The sequence below is a fragment of the Zeugodacus cucurbitae genome, chromosome 2 (genome assembly GCF_028554725.1).
Source record: "Zeugodacus cucurbitae isolate PBARC_wt_2022May chromosome 2, idZeuCucr1.2, whole genome shotgun sequence".
In the NCBI taxonomy this organism is placed as follows: domain Eukaryota; kingdom Metazoa; phylum Arthropoda; class Insecta; order Diptera; family Tephritidae; genus Zeugodacus; species Zeugodacus cucurbitae.
The window spans coordinates 5,604,333-5,630,711 of record NC_071667.1 but is presented as its reverse complement, the minus strand read 5'-3'; the positions used below and the strand labels follow the sequence as shown (position 1 = coordinate 5,630,711).

The following is a 26,379-nucleotide window of genomic DNA, read 5'->3' as shown; positions in this document are numbered from 1 at the left end:
CTAATATTAGGTTAGAAGCACCGAAGTCCTCATGTTATATATATGGGGCCTTGAAAACCTATGGTCCGATTTCGGCGATTTTTAGAATGGGGCTGCCACACTATAAACGTAGTATTTATGCAAAGTTCTGTTCCTATATCTTCACTAGTGCTTATTTTATATATTGTAAAGTAAACGATTCAGATGGTCTTCAAAGTTCTGGTATATAGGAAGTAGGCGTGCTTGTGAAGCGATTTGGCCTATTTGCACACAATATCAATGGGATGTAAGGAAACTATTACAAACCAAGTTTCATTGAAATCGGTATAGTAGTTCCTGAGATATGGTATTTGACCCATTAGGTCCGCCCATTTTCCATTTTGTAAAAAAATCTGAGTGCAGCTTTCATCTGCCATTTCTTATGTGAAATTTAGTGTTTCTGACGTTTTTCATTAGTGAGATAACCCACTTTTAGTAATTTTCAACCTAACCTTTGTATGGGAGGTGGGCGTGGTTATTATCCGATTTCAACTATTTTCATGGTGTATGGTGGGGTACCTAAGCGAACCGACTGCAGAAAGTTTGGTTTATATAGCTCTGTTGGTTTGCGAGATATGTACAAATAACCGATTTGGGGGCGGGCCACGCCCACTGCCCCAAAAAAATTGCATCCAAATATGCCAATTCATAATGCGATCCTTTGAGCCAAATTTTATATCCATAGCTTTATTTATGGCTTAGTTATGACACTATATGTGTTTTCGGTTTTCGCCATTTTGTGGGCGTGGTAGTGTTCCGATTACGGACAATTTTTACTCAAGTTACAGCTTGCACGGACGGACGGACAGACAGACATCCGGATTTGAACTTTTCTCGTCACCGGCTCACATTAATCTTTTAAACCGGCTCAGATGCCGTGAGAAAAACTATGCGAATGATGACACCGCGTCGTTGTGACCCGAAACTTTACTGAACTCACTCATTTTTATGAATGTTTATTCAATTTCAATGGAAATTATATAAATTGTATTTTTTTTCTCATTAATAACATGCAAAAGCAGCATACAAGAAACAGCACAATAAGACATGGCTTAATTAACGCAGAGTTAAACCATATAATTCCCTCAATACAAATACTTCTAATTCATATTATCATCGTCTTCAATTTGGAATCAATTGTGCTTAATTATTTTATTCGATTTTTACTTTTGCTTTAATATACTCTTTGTATTTATCACACCAAAATATTATTAATAAATGACTCGAGAGAGAAAACCTAATAAAAAAAGCATCTAGCTATTATAAATGTTATTTCAGAATATTACCAAAACAACAAACACTGTTTGATTTAATTCTTCATCACGAGTCAATATTTATAGTTTTTGCTTGCGTTTTTCAGCAATTTCCCCAAAATAGAATTTTAAGTTCTAATTGAAAATTCGGTCGAAATAATTTTATGCAGAACGGGTATTTGCTACACTCATTGTTTTGATTTATTTTCCCTCGCTATTGCTGTCACTTGCACTTCCCACACATGCTCTCTGGCAATAACGGAAACATGTGCACCCATACAATTGTAAATATAGAATCCAACTGTTCATACAGACAGTCAGCTGGTTGCTGTTTCTAACTCTCACCGTTTTCGCGTGACTTTCGAAACGTTTGTCCGATTTGGACCTTGGGTATGGCGTACGTTACATATAGCACGCTTGCTCAATCTAGCGGCGTTTGCGAATTTCGTCATTCCCACGACACATCAGTCAGTGCAAAAAGCACAATAAAACAGCTAATAATAAACAAAAACAATAACGGAATAAGAACATATGTTTGCAAAATGATATTTTAACGGCTTATCACACGTAACGCTTGCACACACACACACATACGAACATACAAATAGTTGTCAAGGCGCTGACTCGTTGTGAGGTAAACAAATGAATTGCTTTGCAGTTGCAGCGAATTCAATAATAATAAATGATTCACATAGCATTTTCACTATTTTTGTGAGCTGTAAGGTATTTTAAAAATTTTCACTTACATTTTGAAATTAAAAATTTTTTGTAATTTTTTATTTTTCAAAAAAAATATTTTCCTAAAATTAAACTCTTTGAAATGCATTTACTGCAATTTTGCGGTAAAATTTAAATTCTGCTGCAGTTAATGAAAATTTCACGCTCCCAAAATGATTGGAGATTTCACAGTTGAGTGAGAAAGTTCACGCTCAACTTGCCACATGTATTGTGTGCCAGCACTTGATGCATTAAATAGGTCACAAGTACACACACACACACACAAACTTCCAAAAAAAAAAAAACTTTTCAAATATTAATATGCCACTTTTCTATATAAATAAGTGAGTTTGTGTGTAGGTGTGCAGATGAGTGGGCATATTTAAGCGTTCTAATGCGCCACAAGTTCATTGCATCGAAATTGAAAACTCACTCGGCATCCTCCTCCTCACCACGCACACACACATTCACATACGTTCCACATAAAACACTTTCATTTTCCCCAACGTTGATTGGCATACTAAACGGAGCGGGGACGGGCGAAGTCTTCACAAGCCAACCGTGGCTGCTGCATGAACTTGTGACATCTGTGAGGCCAGAGTGGCACGTCACAGATAGCACGCGACTGATGGATGTAACCAAATCAGAATTCATCTGTTTGTGTGAGTATAAGTTATTTAGGGTCTTTAGTACATAGCAGTGCTTCGGTGTGGAAGAATGCTGGAGCATAACATGCATGTAAAGCACGCGAGCGCTGACATTTAGAGCAGGAAGGGAGAAGGAAGGCATGCCTATATGCGCGTGAAATTGAAGTAAGTCTGTCTGTCTGTCAGCAAATGATGCCTTGTGGCAACACCGATTGCATATGCAGTTGCGGCTTGCGTTGAATGGACGCTCGATTTATGTCATACTGATAATGACAGCTAGTTGACAGGTTTACAATTCTCATTTTCACTGCATTGCATTTCGATTGCAAATGATTGGAATGCCTCAAAGCGTCAACTTGTGCATATTAATTTAATCATATTCGTGAGTTTTCAAATTTCTCGATTTTTTCCAAATTTTCTTTAAGTTGTCATATTCATATTGATATTTATAATTCAAATTGCTTAATTTATAGTTCGAAATTATAAAATTTGAATTTCAAATAATTTAATCTGTCGTTTCATTGCTCGTTTATGGTTTGACTCCTATCAAGTTTCAAATGCTGAATAAATATATATCTTTGTATTTTTTTTTAACTTGTTGTTGTTTGTATGCCTGGTTTCGCAGCCATGCCTTTGCATTTTAGTACTTAAATAAATTTTTTTAAAACCAAACCAATTAAAAATTATACAGACCTATAAGTTGTGGCCAATTTGACTCAGCGGTGCGGCCAGGGGGTTAATCGAGCAACTACTATTTCCAAGATTGGAGATCTTAGATGCTGAAGTGCCCAAATTTGCTTTGCATTTATGCATACTTAGTTATTTTTTTTACTATTTTATTGTTTAATTATTTTTTTTAATCATTGCCATTGCCACAAGTAGTTTACCATACAGCAAGTTCATGTGGCAAGTAGCTGAAGTGTTAAACAAAAATAAACATAACCTTAATATGCCACGAAAAAGGAAGTCATCAGCATATTCAAACTACCAATAACTGCAACAAATTGCGGCGGCGTGTGAATGACTTTTAATAGACTAGATATGCAACACACGCCCCTGCGCCGCCCACATGCTTGCCTGCTAGTCGCACTTAATTTCCATTTAATGCCACTTTTATTGCACTTCCTGCCCAACAGCTTTTTAAACAGTCACAATGTTACTCAAGGTGTTAGCAGTACCTGATGCCATTTTACGCCTACTTGCCTCCTCGCCTGCAACACGAACGACAACAAAGTGTACTCGTAATATTTTCTGTGGCAGCTTAACATTTAACCTTCTGCTGATACTCATAAATTTCCAGCGACACTGCTGCTGCTTGCACAGAGAGATTTTTTCGATTTTTTTCTTTTCTGGTGTTGCCGTTGACAACTGACAGCTGTAATGACAACTGTCACAGCGTGTGGAAAGTGCTTTCGCTAGCAAGCAAATATGTACTTTTGTGTATTTGTGTACAGTTACTTACTGTAAGCGGTAGCACAGCTCCTGTTTGCTGCTCAAACAGTCATTGCCATTTTTATGCCACTCCAGCACACTCGACGCCATGGTCCATGGGCGACCCAGTTAAACCGCAAACAAATAATTGCACTGCGGCGAACACACACAGCGAAGCCGCAGCATCAGCCCCAGCATCAGCCGCAACAGCAGCAAAAACAATGCCTATAATGGTTGACACTATTAAATCTGTAATTAAATTACAATGTGTGCAATGCAATCGCCGGCAAGCAATCAGCGCAGGGAATACAGCAAACTGCAGGCAAAATAAAATCATGTGCCTCAACACAAGTGCAGTGTTGCAGGGACTCACTTGCATATATGTACATATATGCGACTAGGTGACCAGAGATGTGCGCGATAAGCGCCTTTGCAGACACAGGCTACCCACTACCCCACAATAGCATTCACAAGCGATGCTCCAATAGGAGATCAAAAAAGTTCAATTGATCTATGGCAACACTGACGCTATCGCCTTACAGCAGATTCCTGATAATTTATTGCAATCGCCATGCTGTGAGTCCACTTCAAAGCGTTTGTTGTTGTTGCCTGATCGTTTTAAAACAAAAGAGCTAGGAGAGCGTTGCTGCGAAAAGATTTGACCGGCTTTGGTCGGCTTTTACAATGACACACTGTCTGCAGTGAGGCGACAAATTCGTTATTGCTGATTATTATAATTTGTTCCTTAACAAACGAAGCGTATCGATTTCGCATTTCGCACTTCACCACTTACTGGCTGGCTATGCTTCGTTGCCGTTTAATGCTATATGTGTCAAAGTGTATGTATGCATGTTTGCATAAGTACTTTGTGGTTTGTCTTAGAAGCTGTAGGAAATTGAATGCATTTCCTTTGTTAGTGCGCAGAGAAGGATTTTATGCCTCTTTCGCGTGTGGACTTTCGTACTTATTTATATATATACCTATATTTATGGATGTAAATAATATATACAGAAATGATAGCAACTGTGCTATAATAGAATACTATTGTGCTTGTCACATTGACCTTAATTCCATAAGAAACGAAATAAGCTCTTCTCACATTTTTATGAAAATTTTTTCTGTTTTCTGTGTCACATTTAAATTGTATTTTATGATTAAAAATTATTATATTACATTTTTATTTTTTATAAAGTGACAAATCTATTATTTGATGTAGTTTAAATAAATAACTTCGAATGTAGAATCATTTCTTTATTTACTTTTAGCTCGAAATTTGTTATTTTAGTTCCTCAGGAACCACATTAGTACTGATAGATATCTCAGGATTCAAATGTAGTTCTAAAATGAACCCTAAAGTTTAAGATTCTCCTCATATAGGTTGTTATTATGTCCAAATTAGAAAACAATCGACCGAGCGGTTTTGGAGTTTGCATAGAAACTTATAGACTCTCTTACTTATTTACTTATTAGAAAAAAAATTGTATATACTCTTTTTTAAAAATAATTATTTTACTGAATTATACTAGTTTATTATTAAAAATGTTATGATCTTACGGAATTTTCATGATCTAGACTAATGTCAAGTAATTGAGATTGAGACATTATACAAGAGATTTTTTCCAGTAATTCATTAATCTGTTGTTATGTTTTCGTTGTGATGTGTCAGAATTTAATTGGTATAAATATATACATTGAGTTTATTGGAAGTTTGGTAGTAATGCCAAATATTTTTGAAAGACAATTTGTTTTTTTTTTTAGTTCAACAATGGCAGCATTGCACTCATATATGCATTAAATAAACTGCATTTCAGAAGCCGAAACGCCATAATTGCTTTATCCAGTTTGATATCATGCGACTTGCATTACAGAACCGTTATCGGCGCCCACTGTAGAACACAGGAATGCAAAAACAGATACAAAATAATCAAATTCCTAGAAATGCACGCTAACGAAAATCATATCATGCAAGTAAATCATAAGTATCTGGGTGCAGCTGGCTTTCAGACGCAATCAACATCATTTATCAACGGCGACAAGCGTTGCCACTCAACTACAACTACGGTTGATACTGCTGTTAGAGCAGTCATCAACATTTCAAATATTTTTTGATTTCATTCAGAATCAATTTTGTATACGCTTATGCTAGATGTATATTTGTAGTTGTTGCCCCTTTTATCATTCAATGCGTTCAATCATCGATGCTGTGTTCTCATTAGTATCACAGCATGTAAATGTCAACGGCTGCAAATTGCAATTTTTCAATTTTCAATTAAAAAGCGCTCGACAAGACAGGCACACACACGTACAAACATATTGCATTTATTTAGAAACTATGTAAGAAAAGTAGTGAAAAGTGGCGGCAACAACCCACTTTTGATTTATGAGCGCACAAACTTGACTTTCTTTTGACTTTTGTTTTTCAGCCTCTGGTGCAAGCGGCTTTCAATGTCAAGCGCTGTGAACTTTTTTTTGTAATTTTCAATAATTTTTTAGTTTTTTTTCTAATTATTACCAGTTTTTTCTCGTTGCGTGCCAATTTGCTGCTGACAAATTTTTATTTGCCACAGATGTGCGTCCAACGGCTTTAATTGAATTCAACAGCTACACTTGTCGCGCATTAGTGTTGCCATGTTGCCGTGTTACCGTTTTGGCGCACCTGTGATGCACAGCAGCTGATGGCCACTATGCAAAACAAGTGCGGCTGCTAAGCGGTTAAGCTTGCGTGCCAAACGCTTTGAAGCGTTGCGACTAAACAGTTATGCATCATGCAACTGTCAAAAGTGTCACAAAAACACACACACTCAAAACATATTGGCGATTGCGGTGTGACGGCGGCGTGGCAGTTGTTGCATGTGGCAAGCTGCCGACTTGCGTGCATGCCGCTAGGCGCGCGTGCGCACATAAACGAAAAGTGCTGTCAGCAAATATGCGCAAAATTGATTGTTGCATCCTTGGTGTGACGGCGGTGTCTGGCGTGCGCGTAACATGCAACATGTTGCGAAAACTTTTCCAACAGCCAAGTGTGAAACTCATAAACTGCATTTTTTCACCAACTTTTTTCTCGAAATTTTCTCGTTTATGTCTCATATTTGTGTTAAAGTCTGGCATTTGATTAATGAAAAATGACTTAAAGTGGAGCGGCGACAGTTGTTTTGACGCTTTGTCTGCGCTTCTTTTGGCCAAACACCGACTGGTTCACACATTTTGTGACACAATTTTCGCAGCTTTTCCCTCAAGTGTACATTTGGCACAACATACGACATTTTCTCAATATGTTTTCGCTTTAAATGCATTTCTGCGACGTCGCCTTGTTGTGCACAGCTGATTTATTGGCTGCTTGTACGCAAGCGCGCACGCTTTAATATCTTCAAGTGACTTATGTGTATGTTAATGTGCCACCAAAGCGCACATAAAAATGTTGTTTTTTTTTGTTTCGGCTACAAGGCATTTGCATTTTTAGCTGATAGATTGCCTCATTTAGAATGTACGTTGTAGTCCAATTTAGGTGACATCCGCTTTATTATATCGCCGCTATCTGTGGGAGCATCTAACGGATAAACATCTAATCCGCATTTGCATCAGCACAATTTAAGCTTAATTTCCACAGAAATTTCACCAAATTTTTAATGGCAACATTTCGCCGTTGAGCCCACCGGCCATGCAAATGTTGTTTGCATAGTGTGTCGTTTATGGTAAATATTTGAGTATAAAATATATTTTACAATATTTTGAAAAATTTTATTGTTCAAGATATGAAAATAATAACGAAAATATTATTTACATTTAAAATAAAAAACAAATTCTACTAAAATTCATTGTGAGATCTCTAAAACTGAGGTTTTGGTTTTAATTTTCAAAACTATAAAACAAGTTTTTGTACAAATTTGCTATAAAATTTAATGCAAAAGAAACATTTCTAATTTTTTTTATATAAGACGGTAATATTTTTTTTTTAATTTTTTACTTCGTTAAAAAAAGAAAAAAATTAATATTTATTTTATTTTTAATAAATATTCCCCATAATCACTTGAACACATATAATTTATAATTCTATAAATTGTATACTCACATCCCACTGTCCAACGCGACACTTCTTCACCGCCTAGTATTTATTAATCACGCAACACTTTCATGCTACATATCGCTACACTGCTTAACATAAAGACTCGCCTCTTCTTCATTTTATTTGTCTTCATTATAAACGCTGCCACCAAACCCAACAATTGGCTAACTCTATTAGAAAATACTCAAATTAATCAACACGCAGCGGCAGAAATGTTGCAGAGCAACATCGCCAGCAGCAGCGGTAGTAGTAAGTTTATCACCCGCCCACCGCTATCAACGATAGCTTTAATATCTTTTTTTTGCAGCATCGACGAAAGTAATTGACTGAACAGCGCTGCCGTTGTGGCACATTTGCATATTTATTTTGTGTGCAAGAAAAGCACGATCCGTTTTTTCGGATTTTGTTGTTGTATTATGTACAACAATCTTTTTAATTCGGTTTAATTTCGAAACGAATTTTTATGGCTTTTTTATGTATGTTTATTTAATTTGGTCCACTTTGGCGCGCAGCAACACGCTGCGCTGGTGGCGTCGGCGACTGTGGCAGCCACAGCGATCTAAGCGGGCAACATGTGGCAAGTGTTGTTGACAAGTGCGCCAAAGGCAAGCTGTGCCTAACCAGTTTCATACGTTTGCACCGTTAGTGCAGCGCTCACAGCGCAGTCTAAGTTTACACGCCGCAACTTTGGCCTCTCGTTGCGTTGCTTTGGCCTCTCGTTGCGCTGACGCGAATCTGCTCTGGTAGAGAGTTGCATAAATTATGGCTTTCTACGCCTGCGTGTAATGTGGAGGCGCTTAAGCCGCTCATTAACCCGTGAGCTTTCGAACCGTATTGCATTAACATAGGTATTTCTCATCGCGCCTGCAGCGCACAGCTTGCGGCCCGACAGCAGCGCTTTTGATTAAGATGTGTCATGTCGTATCGGTTGTCAATTGACCGTTGTTTGTTGCTTTTGTGTTTGTTTTCTTTGTAAATTGTAAATTGTAATTTTTCGTCACACAAATTTATCGCCCTTTGTTAGAATCTCATTAAGCGGTCGATTAAAGAGAGTATAAACAAGATTTGTTTAAGAAATTTCAATAAAGTGCGGCCAATTGTTCGTGCTACCTCCGCTATCCGTCTTATCTCCACACTTAATTTAAATAAATTGTACATATTAATTTGTAAAGAACATATGCTTGTTAACACTGATTTACATTAATTATATCATTAGTTTATTGGCGGCGTGGCGAACTTTCACTAAGCTTTCATTAAAGCTTACCGTGACATTTCTTTTTGTAGTTCTAGTGGTGTCTGCCTACATATTTTATGAAATAAAATTTCTCAATTGATTGTTTATGCCGTCAAATATTACCGTGTAACACATATATTTTAGCGGCAACATTTCGTTTTCTTGTTTTTAGTGACATTTTACGGAGGTCCCATCATTAGTAGGGTAAAAGCTGTTGTAATTTCAACCAATTTACTTAATTGTTCTTTATCGGTGCATCAATAATTGTTAAGATATTTTATTTTAATAAGCGTATAAAGCTTTTATATTGTCGTTTTACTAATGAATTAATTTTTATTCTTCTCTTTCTAGGTAAGTGACAAAGCTTCATAAATACTTGATTGAAATTAAGCGCAACTATTTAAACTAAATGAGTATGTATGTATTGAAAAGTTTGGTGATTAGTTATGAGAAGAAAGTAGTATTTGTGCTTGAAAGCTTTTTGGCATAAAGACTTTATTAGCAGTAAAAGTTGAGGTAATATCTAATTGAAATCAATTTAGTCATTTATGTGTTTTGAAAGCTCTTACATATTTACAGCTTTATAATATTTTCTATTGAACTATATAGCTTTTAAGCTTGGAAGCTTCTAAATTTTGCCTACTATTTACCTTCGAATTTTAACTACCTCGAGCTCTATTTCCGTAAATTTTGCCTACTATTTACTTGAGGTAATACCTAATTGAAATCAATTTAGTCATTTATGTGTTTTGAAAGCTCTTACATATTTACAGCTTTATAATATTTTCTATTGAACTATATAGCTTTTAAGCTTGGAAGCTTCTAAATTTTGCCTACTATTTACCTTCGAATTTTAACTACCTCGAGCTCTGGAGCTTTCATCGATGAAAGCTCATGAAAACTTTCAACTCGATATTGACGCATTTTTATTTTTGCTACATGAATTTGATTGAGTTTAATTGGAAAGCTTTCAGATTTCAAGTCAAATATTTAATAAATACTGTATTCATGAACGTATTTTCTCATTTCTGATTAATGAGATCTTTTAGAATACAAAAGATCTAATAACAGCTATAGAAAAGCACTTAACTTTGAGGATTATGGCAACACAAAGTGCAACTGGAAATCGATTTTCCCAGCGAAATCCACAAACGTTTGGAATTATTACACAACCGGCAATAAATAACAAATATGAAAGCCGCTAAAAGGAAGCGAAAATTATGAGTGCCATAAAATCACAACAAAATTGTCAAATTGCAGTCATAAAAATATGTTGAACTCATAAACAGCTCACAAAAAATCGAAATTGGAAAATTTAAGGGCAACAAAATGTGGTTAGGGGAAAGGGAAAAGTGCTACTTTGTAATAAATTAAAGAACGAAAAAACATAAGTGGCTCACTGCGGCTGAGGGGTTGTCTATAAGGGTGCGTATACAACATGTTTCGAGGGTTGACACGTTTTTGTGCGTGATTTGCACATTTCAAATCACTAGTGTTGTTAGCAAATTGAAATTGATATGTCTAAACAGGAAAAGATGGAAAGTGTGACTCTGTGTTGCACGCGTGGCGCACAATAAAAAAGTGATGACGCAAAGTGGGTATTGTGTGGAAGCACCGATTTGATGAAATGAAATCACGATTTAAATGCAATCAAGCAGCCACAAATGCATTGCCGCTACAACTGTTGCACGCAGTGATGCATGAAAACTAATTTGATTTATCAAATATTTGCGTTGTGTTAACAAAGGAGAGCAATATTGCATGCAATAAAAAATAATATTCAGGATATTGAAATGTGTGCTTTTCACCAATATTTTTGCGACGCTTTTTTAATATTTCATATATTCTTTTATACAATTTTTTTATTAATATTTTTGCCTTTTATATTTGCCACAAAAAATCATTGTGTTAATACATAAATATTATATTTTATATCGTACATGTGCGCATACAATTTATTGCCGCTTTGCGTTGCCAACCATTTTTTTACCTTCAACTGACATTCGCACGATTTATGGCGGCCTATTGAAAATTGAGGTTATTACAATGGAGATTTCGTCTGACTTTGCTCAATATATACTACGCGTAAAATAAATATTTATCTAGTCGCGGGCATACATATACATATATATATATATATATATATACTCACGTACAAAAGCATTAGCGCACATAAACACTCATGCAATAAATTATAAATAAATGAAGTTGCAACAAGATCATCATTTATCACAGCCAAATAAACAATCAATTAGCCCGTCTGCACCAAATGCCGCACGCTTGTCTGTGTTTGTTTGCGTATGTGTTTGTGTGTGCTCAAGTAGCTGTTGTTGTTATTGTCTATTTGAGCACTGATTTCGCTTGTAATCCCCAAAGCAAAGAGCATAGGAAAGCGCATTACACGAAAATCAACTCAGTGACAAATAAATAACGCAGAAAAAACACAACAAAAACAATAGTAATAATTGCTTTTCTGAGAGTATTTGTGTGTATGTGAGTTACATAGAAAAATCAACCAAAAATCACAAGCAAATCATAAAGTTGCATTTGAGTAGTTTTGTACTAACGACAATCGATTGGTCTTTTGCATAATTATTTGAAGCGCGCGATCAAGCGTAGACTTCACAAGCATATTAAAACAACAACTACTTGATTTAAGTCATTCAAGTGCCATACACATGCATATAAACACACTTATGCACTTGTACCGTAATTTATGTTCGTATTGCCATTCAAAATGCATGTAATGTTATGCATTAAAAGCCGTATTTTTTACAAACTCATTGCTACAAACTGTACAAATACCTGTTCGTGCCACAAATTTCGGTTCGAAACGCCAACGCGCTGTGACTGACTTGATCGGTTTATCGCTTGATGTGACAATCTAAATGTGCGCATAAAATATATTTATGCCTTTTCAGCATTTAACGTTCTTGTAAAATTAAATTTATTGCCAGTAGTAATTGCAAAATGGTATTTAGAGTCACAGCGAGTTACTGCTGAAATCACAGAACTGTCAATATTTTTAAACGTTGATATTTTATATGCTTCTTTTGATTATAATTTTTTATGTAATACAGGTAGTAAAAGTGAGGTTATGTCACATAACATTGTATGTAAATCTGTGAAATTTGGCTGAAGTACTAACTGGTATTTTGACGACTCCGAAAGTGGAGAAAATGAGTGAGTTGGAAGGTATTGATGTCTCGAGGTTATTTCGGCTTAAACGAAGTTAATCAGTAACTCTTAAGTTGAAATTATTGATAAACATGTAATAATAACAGCAAAACGGAACTAACTCGAAACTAGTCCAAACTGTTTCCATATGCTTTCTAGAAGATATACACAAATTTAAAATTGCTTGAAGAATATAAAAGAAAAAAATGTTTCACAAAAAAAAAAAAAAAAAATGTTTAATCCAAAAAAATTTTTTATCTTCGCAGATTTTCACTTTTTAGTTTTCTATTTGCGACGCTAAAAATAAATCAAACAATTTTCGCATGCACTCAACCCAATAAAACGGCACTTCATCTTATAAATTGTGGGCTTATTAGTTAGCGAACGTGTAGCAATAAATCGCAATGCGACAGGCGGACAGACACACAGTGCAGGCGTGATTGCCGCAGGCGCTAGACTGCAGAGCAACACCCACAGCAAAGCTGGAAGCCAACCAACCAATGACACTTGGCACAACAATTGCTTCACTTCAGCACTTTTTCCCGCCTCTCCTACACACACATACAAATCAATTGTTGCAAGCATTTCCCCAGCTATTTACGCGTTGCTTGCAACTTTTGCTCATAACTCTGTGGCACGTTGTAATTCTTGCAACATTTGCTGCTATTTTTTAATTTCTTTTCCATTTTTTCCCTCAACTCCACTCGCGCACTACTCAGGGACTTGCTAATACCGCTGTTGATGTTGCTGTCGATGTGCTTGTTTTGGCGCTCTGTTGTTGTTAGGCTCTTTAGCCTGGTTATTGTGCGCTTAAGCCTTTTAGAGTCGAAATATTTCAATTTAGAATTAATTACCCGGACCGCCCGTTGCCACATTCGCGGCGTGGCAATTGATTTATGGCGTCATATAAAAATAGTTTTCCCCCCATTTGCCCAAGCGACGCTCTGCTGCCGCGACGTGTGCTCCTATGACGACGGCTGTGGCATGCCAGATTTTCTTCCATATAGGAGTACATACATGTATATATTTTCTTATTCGTTGCAGCTTAATCTTCATAGCATTTCTTATTTTCCTTTGTATGTATGTATGTATGTATGTATGTGCGCCTGTCATATTGGCAGCGTGGCGACTTAATTTGCACCTCGGTGCTGTCGACATTATTATTGTTGTTGTTTGTTGTTGGCGGCAACTGGCAACTGGAATTTTATTTTGACTTCAACTTAATTACCATTTCGATTGTAATAACTTTTTTTTCGGATTTGTTTCAAATGGCTGCATGTCGTAATTTGTATTTTGGGTTGGATTCTTGGGATCATTGTGGTTTCACTGCTTTTAAATATGAATAAATATTTGTTAGCTAATTGCTTTGAAGTTTTCAAAATAGTTTTGGTTGCAAGGAATTTTATGGAATCCATTGGTTTTTATGGTTTTCATCTGAAAATCTATTTGAAGGGGTTTGTTTAAGTTATAAATAAACGTAATAAGGGGTTTAAGATTGTAAAAATATTTTCTTTCTCATTGTTGGTTATCTTTATGACGCAAAGTCAAGGTGTACGAGCATATTTTTATGTTGTCAAGGCTTGCTATAATATGGATCAGCTATTCCTGGGTGACTTAACCCTTGAAGGTTCAATCTTGATATCCTGAAGAACAGTTGAAATACATAGAACATGTTGGATAATCTTGAGAATCTTTTTTAATTGATTGCTTTACTACGAAACTATTATAATTAGTGGAGGTTAGGATAAATTATGTGAGGTTATGTTGGGTTTCGTTCGGTTAGTTGGATTGGTTGTCGATAGATCTCTACTGTACTAGCGGAGACTTAACTGTAAAAACAGCCATGTATTTTCGGTAATTATACCAGACCACAAATCAAACCCTCCTTAATATGCTTCAAAGGTTTTGGAGGTTAAAGTTCTGACACTTGTGATTATCTTGCCTTTATACGTTGAACCAAGGTATAAAAAACCACCCACCATGACACCATCACACACATACAATCGCAAATATATCAATTTCAGTCGATCGCAGATATTTTTATTCAATTGAAGATGCAGGAAATGCCACAGTAAATAGAGAAGCGCCAGAAAATTCAATTGACAAGTTGCCATCAATGATTCTAAATAGACAAATAAATAGATAAATAAACACTTGTTTGATTGCATTTATTTGCATGAACGGTAGAAGAAGAAGGTGCTGCAATGAGAGACTCCGCTCAATCAATCATTTGTCAAAGTGACAAACAAGCGAACACAAGATACACACATGTGAATACAGATAAACAAATAGTTCGAACAGCAAATTACCGCCAGTGTTGCATGCTTCTGGTAGCCACAAACAGTTTGATATTCGATTGCATGCCAAAGTCGGCAGCAAAGCTTGTTGTTGCTATTGTTAGTACTTTAGACGAATTGTATGTATGTGTATTTGTATAATCGCTGCTTGCCGTTGCCTTTGATGACATTTCAATTATGACAATTGCATTCAATGTGGCCGCTGTTTCTTCACTTTGTCTGCTTGTTCTTCTTTTACCGCCACTACTGCTTCCAGCGCTCGGGTGGCGCGCCTGTCAAGCAGTCATGTCATAATTAATATGTCATGAAGGTGTTGTTTATGTCTGACGTTTGCCGCTTCTACTTCTTTTTATTCTTCTTCTTCTTCTTGCACTTGCAACCTTTTTGCTATGCATCACTCAAACTCAAGTGTGTAAATTAACAATTTAAACACTTTTCGACTTTGAAATCTTTTTTCTTACGAACATTCAATAAATGCTTGTTCATTCATTTATTTATTTTGTTCAGTTATTTATTTAATGAATTCAATATTCATGCGCCACGTTTGACACGCCTTCAGTTTGACGTTGTATGTTCTCAAATAGTTATGTATGTTGTTATAGAGGAGGCAATCAGTATGGCCGTGTTTACACGAATATATGTGTATAATTGAATACTTGTTAGTTGGGGCACGTGTTGCACGTTTCGTGCGGTATGTAGTATGTAATAGGCAGCAATTACAACTGTTTTTCGATTTTTTTCTCGAATAAATAAACTATTTGTGGTGAAAAGAAGAATATAAAAATGTTTGTAATTTATATTTTTGGGATTAAAAGGGTTTTCATTATTATACACATACTGGTAATAAGCTGCAATGAGTATAATTCCAGCTAGTTAGATCGAAGTAATTTAAAAAATAATTTTTGAATATTTTTTCTTAACTCCTTGCTTGCTATATAAACTATGATTTCCTCATATATAAAATTCCAATGATGTTTGTAGCTACCACTTGCAACGCACGTACCGCGGCGCATGTCTCATTAGTCAACTTAACACTGGCAACTGTCCGATGACACCTTGAAAACGTACACGGACTAATAATTGTAGGCAATAAACATATTAATTTTGTTGACTGAAGTCGGAAAAAATACAAAAAATATCGTATGAGTAAGCGCAAATCAAAACAACAACAAATTGAATTAAAACTCGAAAATATTTTTATGTGGCATGAAGGAATTTCCAACGTTTTTCGTTGAAACAAACTGCTTACAATGAATTGACGCCAATTTTGTATTTGTAATTGTGCGCTAATTTATTGAACAATGCCACATTGCACATATCGTTATGAATTGGTAGTCATAAACGCACCCACTCAGTCACCGAAAGCGTCGCTTTGGAATTCTTTAAATGAGCTTTGCTGCTGCTGTTGCTTCTTGCTGTTTTTATAGCCTTCAAAACGTCAGTCGCCTGAGTACTTTATGGCCAATTTATATATATGTAATATGCGCTTGTCACAAATATTTCGCAGTTTTTGACACTTCGACTGTCTTTGTCTGCGTAATTGTCCTCAATTGCGTGAAGCTGCGGCTACCGCAGCTACATTTTACTTTTTGTTGTTTTTATAATATTTTGCGCACTCAACTGCTAATTGATAGTCAAGTCTAACCACAGGAAAGACTGTACGTTGCTGTGTATGTCGCGAAAACTCATAAAAATGTAGCATCGGCAACAATGTTGCGTGCAACATGTTTGTTAAAAACGAATTTCTGAGAAGCTAGTGAATTAATTTGCTGGCAAAACACGCATGTGACAGTGTGCTTGTTTTAATTGTTACTTATTAGGCACAACTACTTTGTTGCCCTCGCAGCAATTTGTGGCAAGTACGTTTGTTTCTAGGCGCGCATGCGTGCGCGGCATGTGTTGCGCGCTGACACTCTGACATCTTGTGCGTCAGCGCGCGCTTATCTCTCGGTGTCTGTAAGACTCATTCCTGTAATTAGCGCTACCCCCACGGCAGTTACTCACTTAAATGGCTTCCCGAAAGTATTAAAAGGTACTAATATATTTAAAGTCTAAATGTGGCAGAGAACTGCTTACCACATGCGCTTGCGTGCAATATGCGTATGACTAACTGGCGGTAGCACGTCAAAGAAATTCTTGACAGAATTGGATTTAAGTGAGTGTAAATATACAGATCCAGAGGCAAGTAGAATCTCCGATACAGATGATCCAACTGAGTGCTACAGACACATTATGAACTCGAGCGATAGGGATACAGTTATAGGAGGGGATTAAGAGTAAAATGCGGAAAAACAAATAGTTAAAGATTCGAAAATTAATATAGATATTGAAAACTACAGACCTCCGAGAATCAAAGTGGACACGGATTTATATATACCGTGACCAGTACAGCATGACAAATAGCTACAAATAACACTTTTGTTTGAGAGTTCTAGGCTGATCTAGTGAAAAAAATATCCATTTCTAGTATTAATGATTACGCTGAAAAATATATTATATTAATTTTTTTTTCTAAATAATTTTCTGCCCTTATTTATTCTTATTTGCAGCATATTTCTTTCCAAACATAATTAAAAAATTGCATTTCCGTCGAAATTTATACACTCCAACAACATAAATCACTCGCTGGAACTTTCATAAAATCTTTTCGCTTTCCCAGTTTTTCTTCACACCTCATTTTCATTTCCTACAAAATTCTTGGATTCAGCGCAATAATTCCATGCGGCTGCAAACACATTTCCGGATTCACACTTTCACCTGCTCGACTTGTGGCAACAGCGTGCCTGACTTATGATTATTATGCTTTTTTCTTAAATTTTTGTTGGTTCTTGTTGTTGGGCAGCATAACTAACATTTTATCAGCTTGGTGTACAAGTGAAAAATTACGGTTTATTTACGGGAAAAATTATGCGTACATGGAAATTGTTGTATTGCTTAAGCAAACAAGTGAAAAAAAAACAACAACACGAAGAGCAGGTAAAGAAGAGGAACTAGAAGAAGTGTCAGAAGTGCTAGATGAAATGCTAGATGCTGCGGAGCTGTAGAGGCGCGAACCATCCCAGTTGTTGGTCATAACAAGCTTGTTTGCTTTGGCTCAGAACGTTGACTGTGGCCTCTAGCGCTGCCCAGCTTCCACTTGTAGAGGCTGCAGACACTTCACGCAAATCCCCCACCCACCGCACGTGTGTTGCAAATGAAGTTGCAGTGTTGAAATGTTTGGAGTTGCAATGGATTTTTAAGAATTAGAATAAATTAAGTTGAAGATGTTTTTATTGATGAAGAGGTGTGCAAGTGTTAGATTATATGTATATCTGTGTGAGTGTCTTAGCCTGATCATTTGGCTGCTGGTATAGTAGTGTGTTTTTATTATTATTCGTCTTTGTTGTTGTTTTTTTTTCAACTTTTTCACTTTTTATGGAGTTGACTTTGGTGGAATTACGGGCAATTGAGTCGATTGCGTGTAGCTGTGAATTAGGCAAATAAAGTGGTTGCGCCTTTATTGTCAAGCAATTTATTGTTGTTGTTGTTTTTTGTTTTTTTTTCGGCTCTTTCACTGCGCCCTTTCTCCGATGCACACTGAAGTTCATTACTTCGCTTTCTCCCCTTTCCACCTGCCCCGCGCCATGCATTTATTGCAGCGCGCTGTCAGTCACTCAATCAACAGCCTTGTCGTTTTTGTGTATGTGTGCCGTTCGGCGATCACTCAGAAATCTCATAAATCTCCGAAGCATTGCTATCTGCGACCGCTGCAACGTCCGTCAGCTCGTGCGCCGTTGCATTCTGCGAATTCGGCGTGCAACCGATTTGGGGTCTTAGTGAAGGTGTTAAAAGTTCTTTTGGAGCGAGAAAGCTTTTTGTTATTCTCTCGCTTATTTTTTGCTTATTTTTAACTCCAAAGCTTGTTGTATGATTAATGTTTTGTTAAAGCGGCAACATGTTGTTGTTTTATGCCTTATTTATTTACTTTTATTTTTTATTTTTGTAATTTCGTTTTTTCGTAATTCTTACTGTGTCAGCTCTCACTTGCAGCGCTACATGAACAATTTAATCCGTTAGCTTATTATTAGATTATGCCAGCTTGCTCTTATTCTTCGCTCCATATTCTTCTTCTCTTGTACCGCCGCAAGCACTGTTTATACCACCACTTCCTCTGCACCAATATGGAATGACTTTGTAAAAATCGGCCTGCGTTCAAATAATCAAATGTTGCAGTTGTGCTGCTGGCAGACGTGTTGCAAGTCGCTTGTCAGCAGTTTTATGTTGCCGCCTGGCATTTATGCTTGTAGAACATACATATTTAAATGTAGATATGTATATTGTATATAAACAAGAATAACAAGCGGTACAACAATAACTGTACAACTTGTTAAACACACAAAATTTGCTTGTTAAATGCCGCTCTGCTGTCTTATTTGCTTGTGTATTAGTGATTGTTTTGCTTGGTGCGTCGAGTCTTCTATATAAATAACAAGTTTCCAGTACATGCCCTGCAAGAAAAATTGTGCTTGGAAAATATATTGTTAAAAAATAATTTTTTTTTTTATTAATTTTAGTATAAAGAGGGCTGATATATTAATAAAAAGTAATTTTGTGTACTAAAATGATACAATTTAAATCAAAATTCGTAAAAATCTATATAACAATTGAAGAAAGTTTAAAGAAATCTTAACAAGAAGCCTCAAGTAGGAGGCAAGAAGACACTTAGGTTGAACATTTATAACAGTACAACTAAAAGCAAAAAAATCCATTAATGAAAATTCTGCAGTGAACATTTTCCCTACCGGGTATCGAAAAACTTTGCCACAATATACAAATTACCATGCAACTCATGTTGTTGCATCTCTTTAATATGTCCACATGTAGCCAACAGTTGTTACAGCTTGCAGTTAAAATATTGTCCCTGCTTTCATTCTAATTACATGCATATCCTATATTTTATGCGTCGAAAGTTTTTTCTAGTCTAGGGTGGGTGACAACATTCTACACCTAATACTCATACATATTCTTTGAAGCATATTTACGAGCGCTTATCCACAATCCCCAAATGTATCACTAAACTTTTCCCATATCAACCATGTAAAACACTTTGCCATAGTGGGAATTCTGTGTTATTTATAATTCTTTGACTTTTCATGTTTTTCATGTAGTGCTGTTTGTTGTTGCCCATACATGGCATGACATGCGGAAATCCAAGCACTTCATTGTGACAGATAGACATTTGTTATAAATACTGTTAAAACTTTCACCGCTTAATTCGGGCTAGTTAAAAAACGATTTATTTTATTTTAGTACATATGTACGTATGTATGTATGTATATTTAGAAGTAAAGTTATGCAGCTTACAACATTGTTAAGTGCAGGGACCACCAGCATTTTACGACAAAATTAATTGCAATTATAACGGCGTATAAACAAAAGACGATATGCATATGCAGTGTAGCATGTTAAAACTAGGGTGGCGCAATTATTTATAGAATTTAAGAGTTTTTTTATGCTTTGCGTAAAAATTAAAATCGGAAGTACTCAAAAAAGTTAGAATATCAGTAAAAAAATGGTTTGTACATAATTTAATTTTTTTTTATTGTTAAATATTATTTTTTTAATTTATAGCATTTTATTTCTAAATTTATATCATTTTGAAATATTTTAATTTTTTAAATATATATAAAATTTATTTTATATACTTATGTGTGACAAAATATTTGATATATTATAGATGCAATTTAATTATTAAAAGTTCTTTTTGCTGTCAGAAAAATGTTTTTTTTTTTTAATTTTATTTTGCATTTTTTTTTATTTTGTACTCTTTACATGAGTCTACATTTCATTTGAATATTTTATAATTTTATTAGTTTTTTATTGGTATACTTCTTTAACAGTATGTATCACCCTAATGTTATTTATTAATTATGACAGATGCATTCAACTACACGTAAGTCAATGATTATTTGAGTAACGAAGATGAGTTGACTTTGACATGTCGTGCCCTCATAACATGACCACTCAAAATTCATTTCAATCTTGCTACACTAAAATTCAGGAAATAGCAGCAGATTTTTGATTTATTAACAGAATTTTCTTTCTTTTAAATAACTACAACTTAGATATGCACTCAATAAGAATAAATATGTATACAAGTATATTTAGAAAGTGACAAGCTGTCAAAATTGATAAATCACAGTATTACTGATAGCAGTTACTTAAATATGAAGTTCGAAAAATTCCATTTATTTTACGTTTTTGCCGCTCTAAAAGTATCTTTCGTATAATTCTAGAAAATAACAGGAAAGGCTTATTCAACCAGTGCACAATGCTTTGGCGGAGATTGTATTGAGTGATAAGCCTGAAAATAATAAAAATATTTGCTTGAATTTCAAAGTTTTGCAAACAAATATAACAGCCTCATAAAATAATACGAATTATTTATGCTTAGTACAGATTTCGTATATCTGTAAATATGTATATCTGTCCGTTCATAAATATGTATACATAAACAATACATTTGTATACTAGTATACTCACAATCAATACAAGAAAATGTTTGTTTTCCTTCGGCAGTTCATTAAAAAGTTTATTGACTTCGATGCACACAAATCCCCAAGGAGTCGCCCAGACTTTCATATACATATGTACATAACCAAACCAATATATGTATATAAACACCAAAAACTTTTCGCAAAAAAATACTTTATTTACTTTATTTTTAGGGTCAAAGATGCTTACATATCTTCCAAATAAGTTCAATATGCAAGCAGTCAGCGGCATGACCCAGTGAAATGGCGAAAGCCCTAAAATAAACTTTATCCACCGCGCCGAAATGTAGGCAACTTTCTGTTAAAAAAAATCAACTTCCCCGCCTATATATTTGTAAATACTTTCCTCCTCATTTTTATTGTGGAATTTAACTTCTACGCAAGCTGTTGCCGAACTTCGTCTTACAACTTCAAATATTAATGTTTGTAAATGTGTGCAGACCCATTTCATATTTATTCCATTTCCTTTCTTTACTTTTTTATGTACTCAAATACGTTCCCCACAACCTCATATTGATTTTTACTCCACCATTGTTGGAGTGGGACCGCATCGGCGTTAAAGTAGAAAGTTTCCTTATTTATTTTTATACTTTGCCGGCTTGTTAAGGAATTTCCTGCTTTCCTACCGGCTTTCATTGTGCCGGCATTTGGGAAATCAACGTCAATGCAAATAATATCTATTTATTTTAGCTTTGGAGTGTGGGACCCTAACTTTAAGAGATTTATTTTTATGGGAAGGTTTTATGAAGGTTATTAAACTGTTTTTTAGTAAATTTGAAATATTTCGATTTCATATTTGTATTGAAGGTTTTTAAAGAATATTATAAATTGTTGTATTAAATTTTATTTAAAAATGTTGTTTTGCTCTTAATAGAACTCCTATGTTCTTGTAAAGATTTCCAAATATTCTCAAATTTAAGCACATATAATTTTTATACATATGTTTTATTCATATGTATGTTTGTAATATGTGAGTATATGGTGCGGCAGCAAGGTTCAAAATCAATACCCTCATAATTTCACTTTCATCCACAACCACCAAATTCTTATATTTTATCACATAATATAAAGGTAAGGTATTCCGCTCACTGCACACGAAAATATTCTATACACACGCTCATTGTATCGCCTCCAACAGCAAAAAAAAAAAAAAAACAATTGGAAAAAACTCTTTAAATTTGGCAGCGGTACTTTATTTATAGCGCACCGGCGTACTCTACCGCAAATGTATCTGTGAAGAATTGATAGAAAAGCCGAAAAAGCAACAAGAACACTGCGCCAATAACATCTTTGGATTTGTAGGGCCAGCGAACTGCTTTCTCGACGCTCAGCGCTCACACACGCATTTCTGTAGATTTGTGTAGCGGTTTGTTTGCATCCGTATCTATGTCGCTGTTCGTAGCACACTCGTATCCGTTCGTTTGTGTATCTCATAGGTAGAATGTAGAATTTTTATCGGCATATTTCGGGTGACAGCTTCTCCTCACGGCCATTCAATTCGGCTATTTTGCGTTGGTGTGTATGAATGGCGCCGTGGCTTAGTTGGTTAAAGCGCCTGTCTAGTAAACAGGAGATCGTGAGTTCGAATCTCGCCGGGGCCTATATGACTTTGTGAGAAGACACAGTGAAAATAGTATTTTTTTCGATTTTATAATTTTTTTCATGTTTCTATATTTAATGTACGACTATGAGTTTTATATGGCCTTAATAGATCATAAAAATATGTAATGCAAGTGTATTTGAAAGCAATATAATGTAGCTACTACACATTCAAATGAAAATATCTGTAAAGTGCTCTCTTACTAACAAAAACATGTTTATAAGATAAAATTTTTTTGAAGCTTTTATGAACGAAAAAATATTAAAAATGTTTTCAATTCTGTGCTCTTGATGCGCTTGTATCCTTGGCTCCTTAAAGCGGATCTCTTGTTTGTCATTATAAGACACTGAAGCAGATGTGAGAGTACTTGCATGTTTTTAAATCATAAGAATATGTTTTATATTCTACCCTTATTTACTATACTTTAACTGCATATTTTATGATGTGGACACCATATAAGCTGCTTACATTTATGTTTGAAGCACATTGCTACTGCATAGCAACATATTTTACAAGCATAAATTCTATAAATAAAATTATGTTTATAAACTTTGTAAACTTCATAAAGGCCAAGTGTATACAATCCATATATTTTCAATGTTTAACTCCAATTAAATTTTATATTCTATATACACATTCGCACATATACACTTGTTGATAAAAACTTGTTGTCTCTAACTTATGTAGATATAAAAACAAGAAAAGCACTTTAGTATTAGTATGTCGGTTGTTCACCCACCTTGGTCACAGTCGGAAGCTGTTTTTTTTGTTATTTTTTTTAGCTTACACATAAAGTATATGTACATATGTGTTGTTACTCTCTATATGATTTTTATGCACTGTGGTTGTAACATATGGAAAAAATTGTGGCTTCTTGTGTAAACAAATTTCAATTCTTGTAAAGTCATAAAACTGTGAAATTACTGACTTCTTTGTGTAAATAAAACACTGTTGTAGTATTTTTGGACATATATAATTTATGTAAACGGAATACTGTGCATATATAAGGTATAAAAGTTTACAACGTTTTGTTGGAACAATATACAATATATTTTATTTGATTTGATTTGATTTTATTTTATTTTATTTTATTTTATTTTATTTTATTTTATTTTATTTTATTTTATTTTATTTTATTTTATTTTATTTTATTTTATTTTATTTTATTTTATTTTATTTTATTTTATTTTATTTTATTTTATTTTATTTTATTTTGTTTTATTTTATTTCATTTTATTTTACTTTATTTTATTTTATTTTATTTCATTTTATTTTATTTTATTTTATTTTATTTTACTTTATTTTATTCTATTTTATTTTTTTGATTTGATTTGATTTTATTTTATTTTATTTTATTTTGTTTTATTTTATTTTATTTTATTTTATTTTCTTTTATTTTATTTTATTTTATTTTATTTTATTTTATTTTATTTCATTTTATTTTATTTTACTTTATTTTATTTTATTTTATTTTATTTTACTTTATTTTATTTTATTTTATTTGATTTTATTTTATTTTATTTTATTTTATTTTATTTTATTTTGTTTTGTTTTGTTTTGTTTTGTTTTGTTTTGTTTTGTTTTATTTTATTTTATTTTATTTCATTTTATTTCATTTTATTTTATTTTACTTTATTTTATTTTATTTTATTTTTTTGATTTTATTTGATTTTATTTTGTTTTATTTTATTTTATTTTATTGTATTTTATTTTATTTTATTTTATTTTATTTTATTTTATTTTATTTTATTTTATTTTATTTTATTTTATTTTATTTTATTTTATTTTATTTTATTTTATTTTATTTTATTTTATTTTATTTCATTTTATTTTATTTTACTTTATTTTATTTTATTTTATTTTATTGATTTTATTTTGTTTTATTTTATTTTATTTTATTGTATTTTATTTTATTTTATTTTATTTTATTTTATTTTATTTTATTTTATTTTATTTTATTTTATTTTATTTTATTTTATTTTATTTTATTTTATTTTATTTTATTTTATTTTATTTTATTTTATTTTATTTTATTTTATTTTATTTTATTTTATTTTATTTTATTTTATTATATTTTATTTTATTTTATTTTATTTTATTTTATTTTATTTTATTTTATTTTATTTTATTTTATTTGATTTGATTTGATTTGATTTGATTTTATTTTATTTTATTTTATTTTATTTTATTTTATTTTATTTTATTTTATTTTATTTTATTTTATTTTATTTTATTTTATTTTATTTTATTTTATTTTATTTTATTTTATTTTATTTTATTTTATTTTATTTTATTTTATTTTATTTTATTTTATTTTATTTTATTTTATTTTATTTTATTTTATTTTATTTTATTTTATTTTATTTTATTTTATTTTATTTTATTTTATTTTATTTTATTTTATTTTATTTTAATTTATTTTATTTTATTTTATTTTATTTTATTTCACACCAAGAGTGCCAGAGATTCGTTACTAATTAATTAATAAAAGAATAAAAAAATTGGAAAAACACTATCTACCCACTTAATTAAAATATGAGCTCTGACAGCTGCTAAATAACAAATAATCACTGCCAAAAGATGCATATAAAATATAAAACATATATGTAAGTATGATACTTACAATATATTTATGCCATTTCACCCCTCTGGCTATTTTGAAGCGATTTCATTTGAATTTTCCTTTCACAGCGCGTCAAAACGCCCACACACCTATTTCCAACACTTTTACTCTGTAATTTTCACACTCTCAGCGCGAACAGTGAAATGTAGAAAAACTTTGAGTGGCGATTGTTGCGTCTCATTCACTGGTCTCCAGCTCGGCTACCTGGCAGCAAAGCAAACGCTCCAAAGCAAGCGAAAGCGCCGACATTTGCTAAAAAGGAAATTTATGACGCTGCAAGTAGCAAAGTGACGCTATAAAAATGCTCAGGCGTGCATTTGCTGTCATATCTCAAATTAACCAACAAGATAAATGTGTTGCGCCGAGGGAAAAAAACGCACACACTCGAGTTGGGGCATGTTAAATGGCATGGGGAGCAAATAAATGTTGTACAAAAGCTGCGTGAAAATCTACTTTTTAGCTGACGTGTTGTCCATGCATGTTGTTTGGTTTTAATTATTTTTTCTAATTTAAAAATTTGCTGTCAAAATGCTGAGCTAAGGCGTACAAGGGTTAAGTGAGTTACGGCATAAAAGGAGTTCTTAAATGTTTTAATTTTTATTTTCCACTTAATGCTGACAAATTTTGAAGACTAAGGCGTAAAATTAAGTAGACGAAGAGAAATGAAAGCAATGAGAATGAATAAAGTGTTACTGTTGGGTGATAAAAATGCTCTTATGAATAGAATATGATATGTAGACTACATTCAGCTTATGTCAGATTATGATATTCATTGGCGAACAAATA

At 33.5% G+C, this 26,379-nt stretch overlaps 1 protein-coding gene and 1 non-coding gene across 7 annotated transcripts in view; both read left to right on the top strand.

Moving 5' to 3' along the window:
* LOC105214123 (serine-rich adhesin for platelets) overlaps positions 1 to 26,379 on the top strand; it is a 143,761-nt gene that overhangs the window by 95,190 nt on the left and 22,192 nt on the right. The gene's annotated exons all lie outside the window — the stretch shown is intronic.
* Positions 22,898 to 22,971, top strand: Trnat-agu (transfer RNA threonine (anticodon AGU)). The gene has a single exon. It is a non-coding gene; the product is annotated as a tRNA-Thr (tRNA).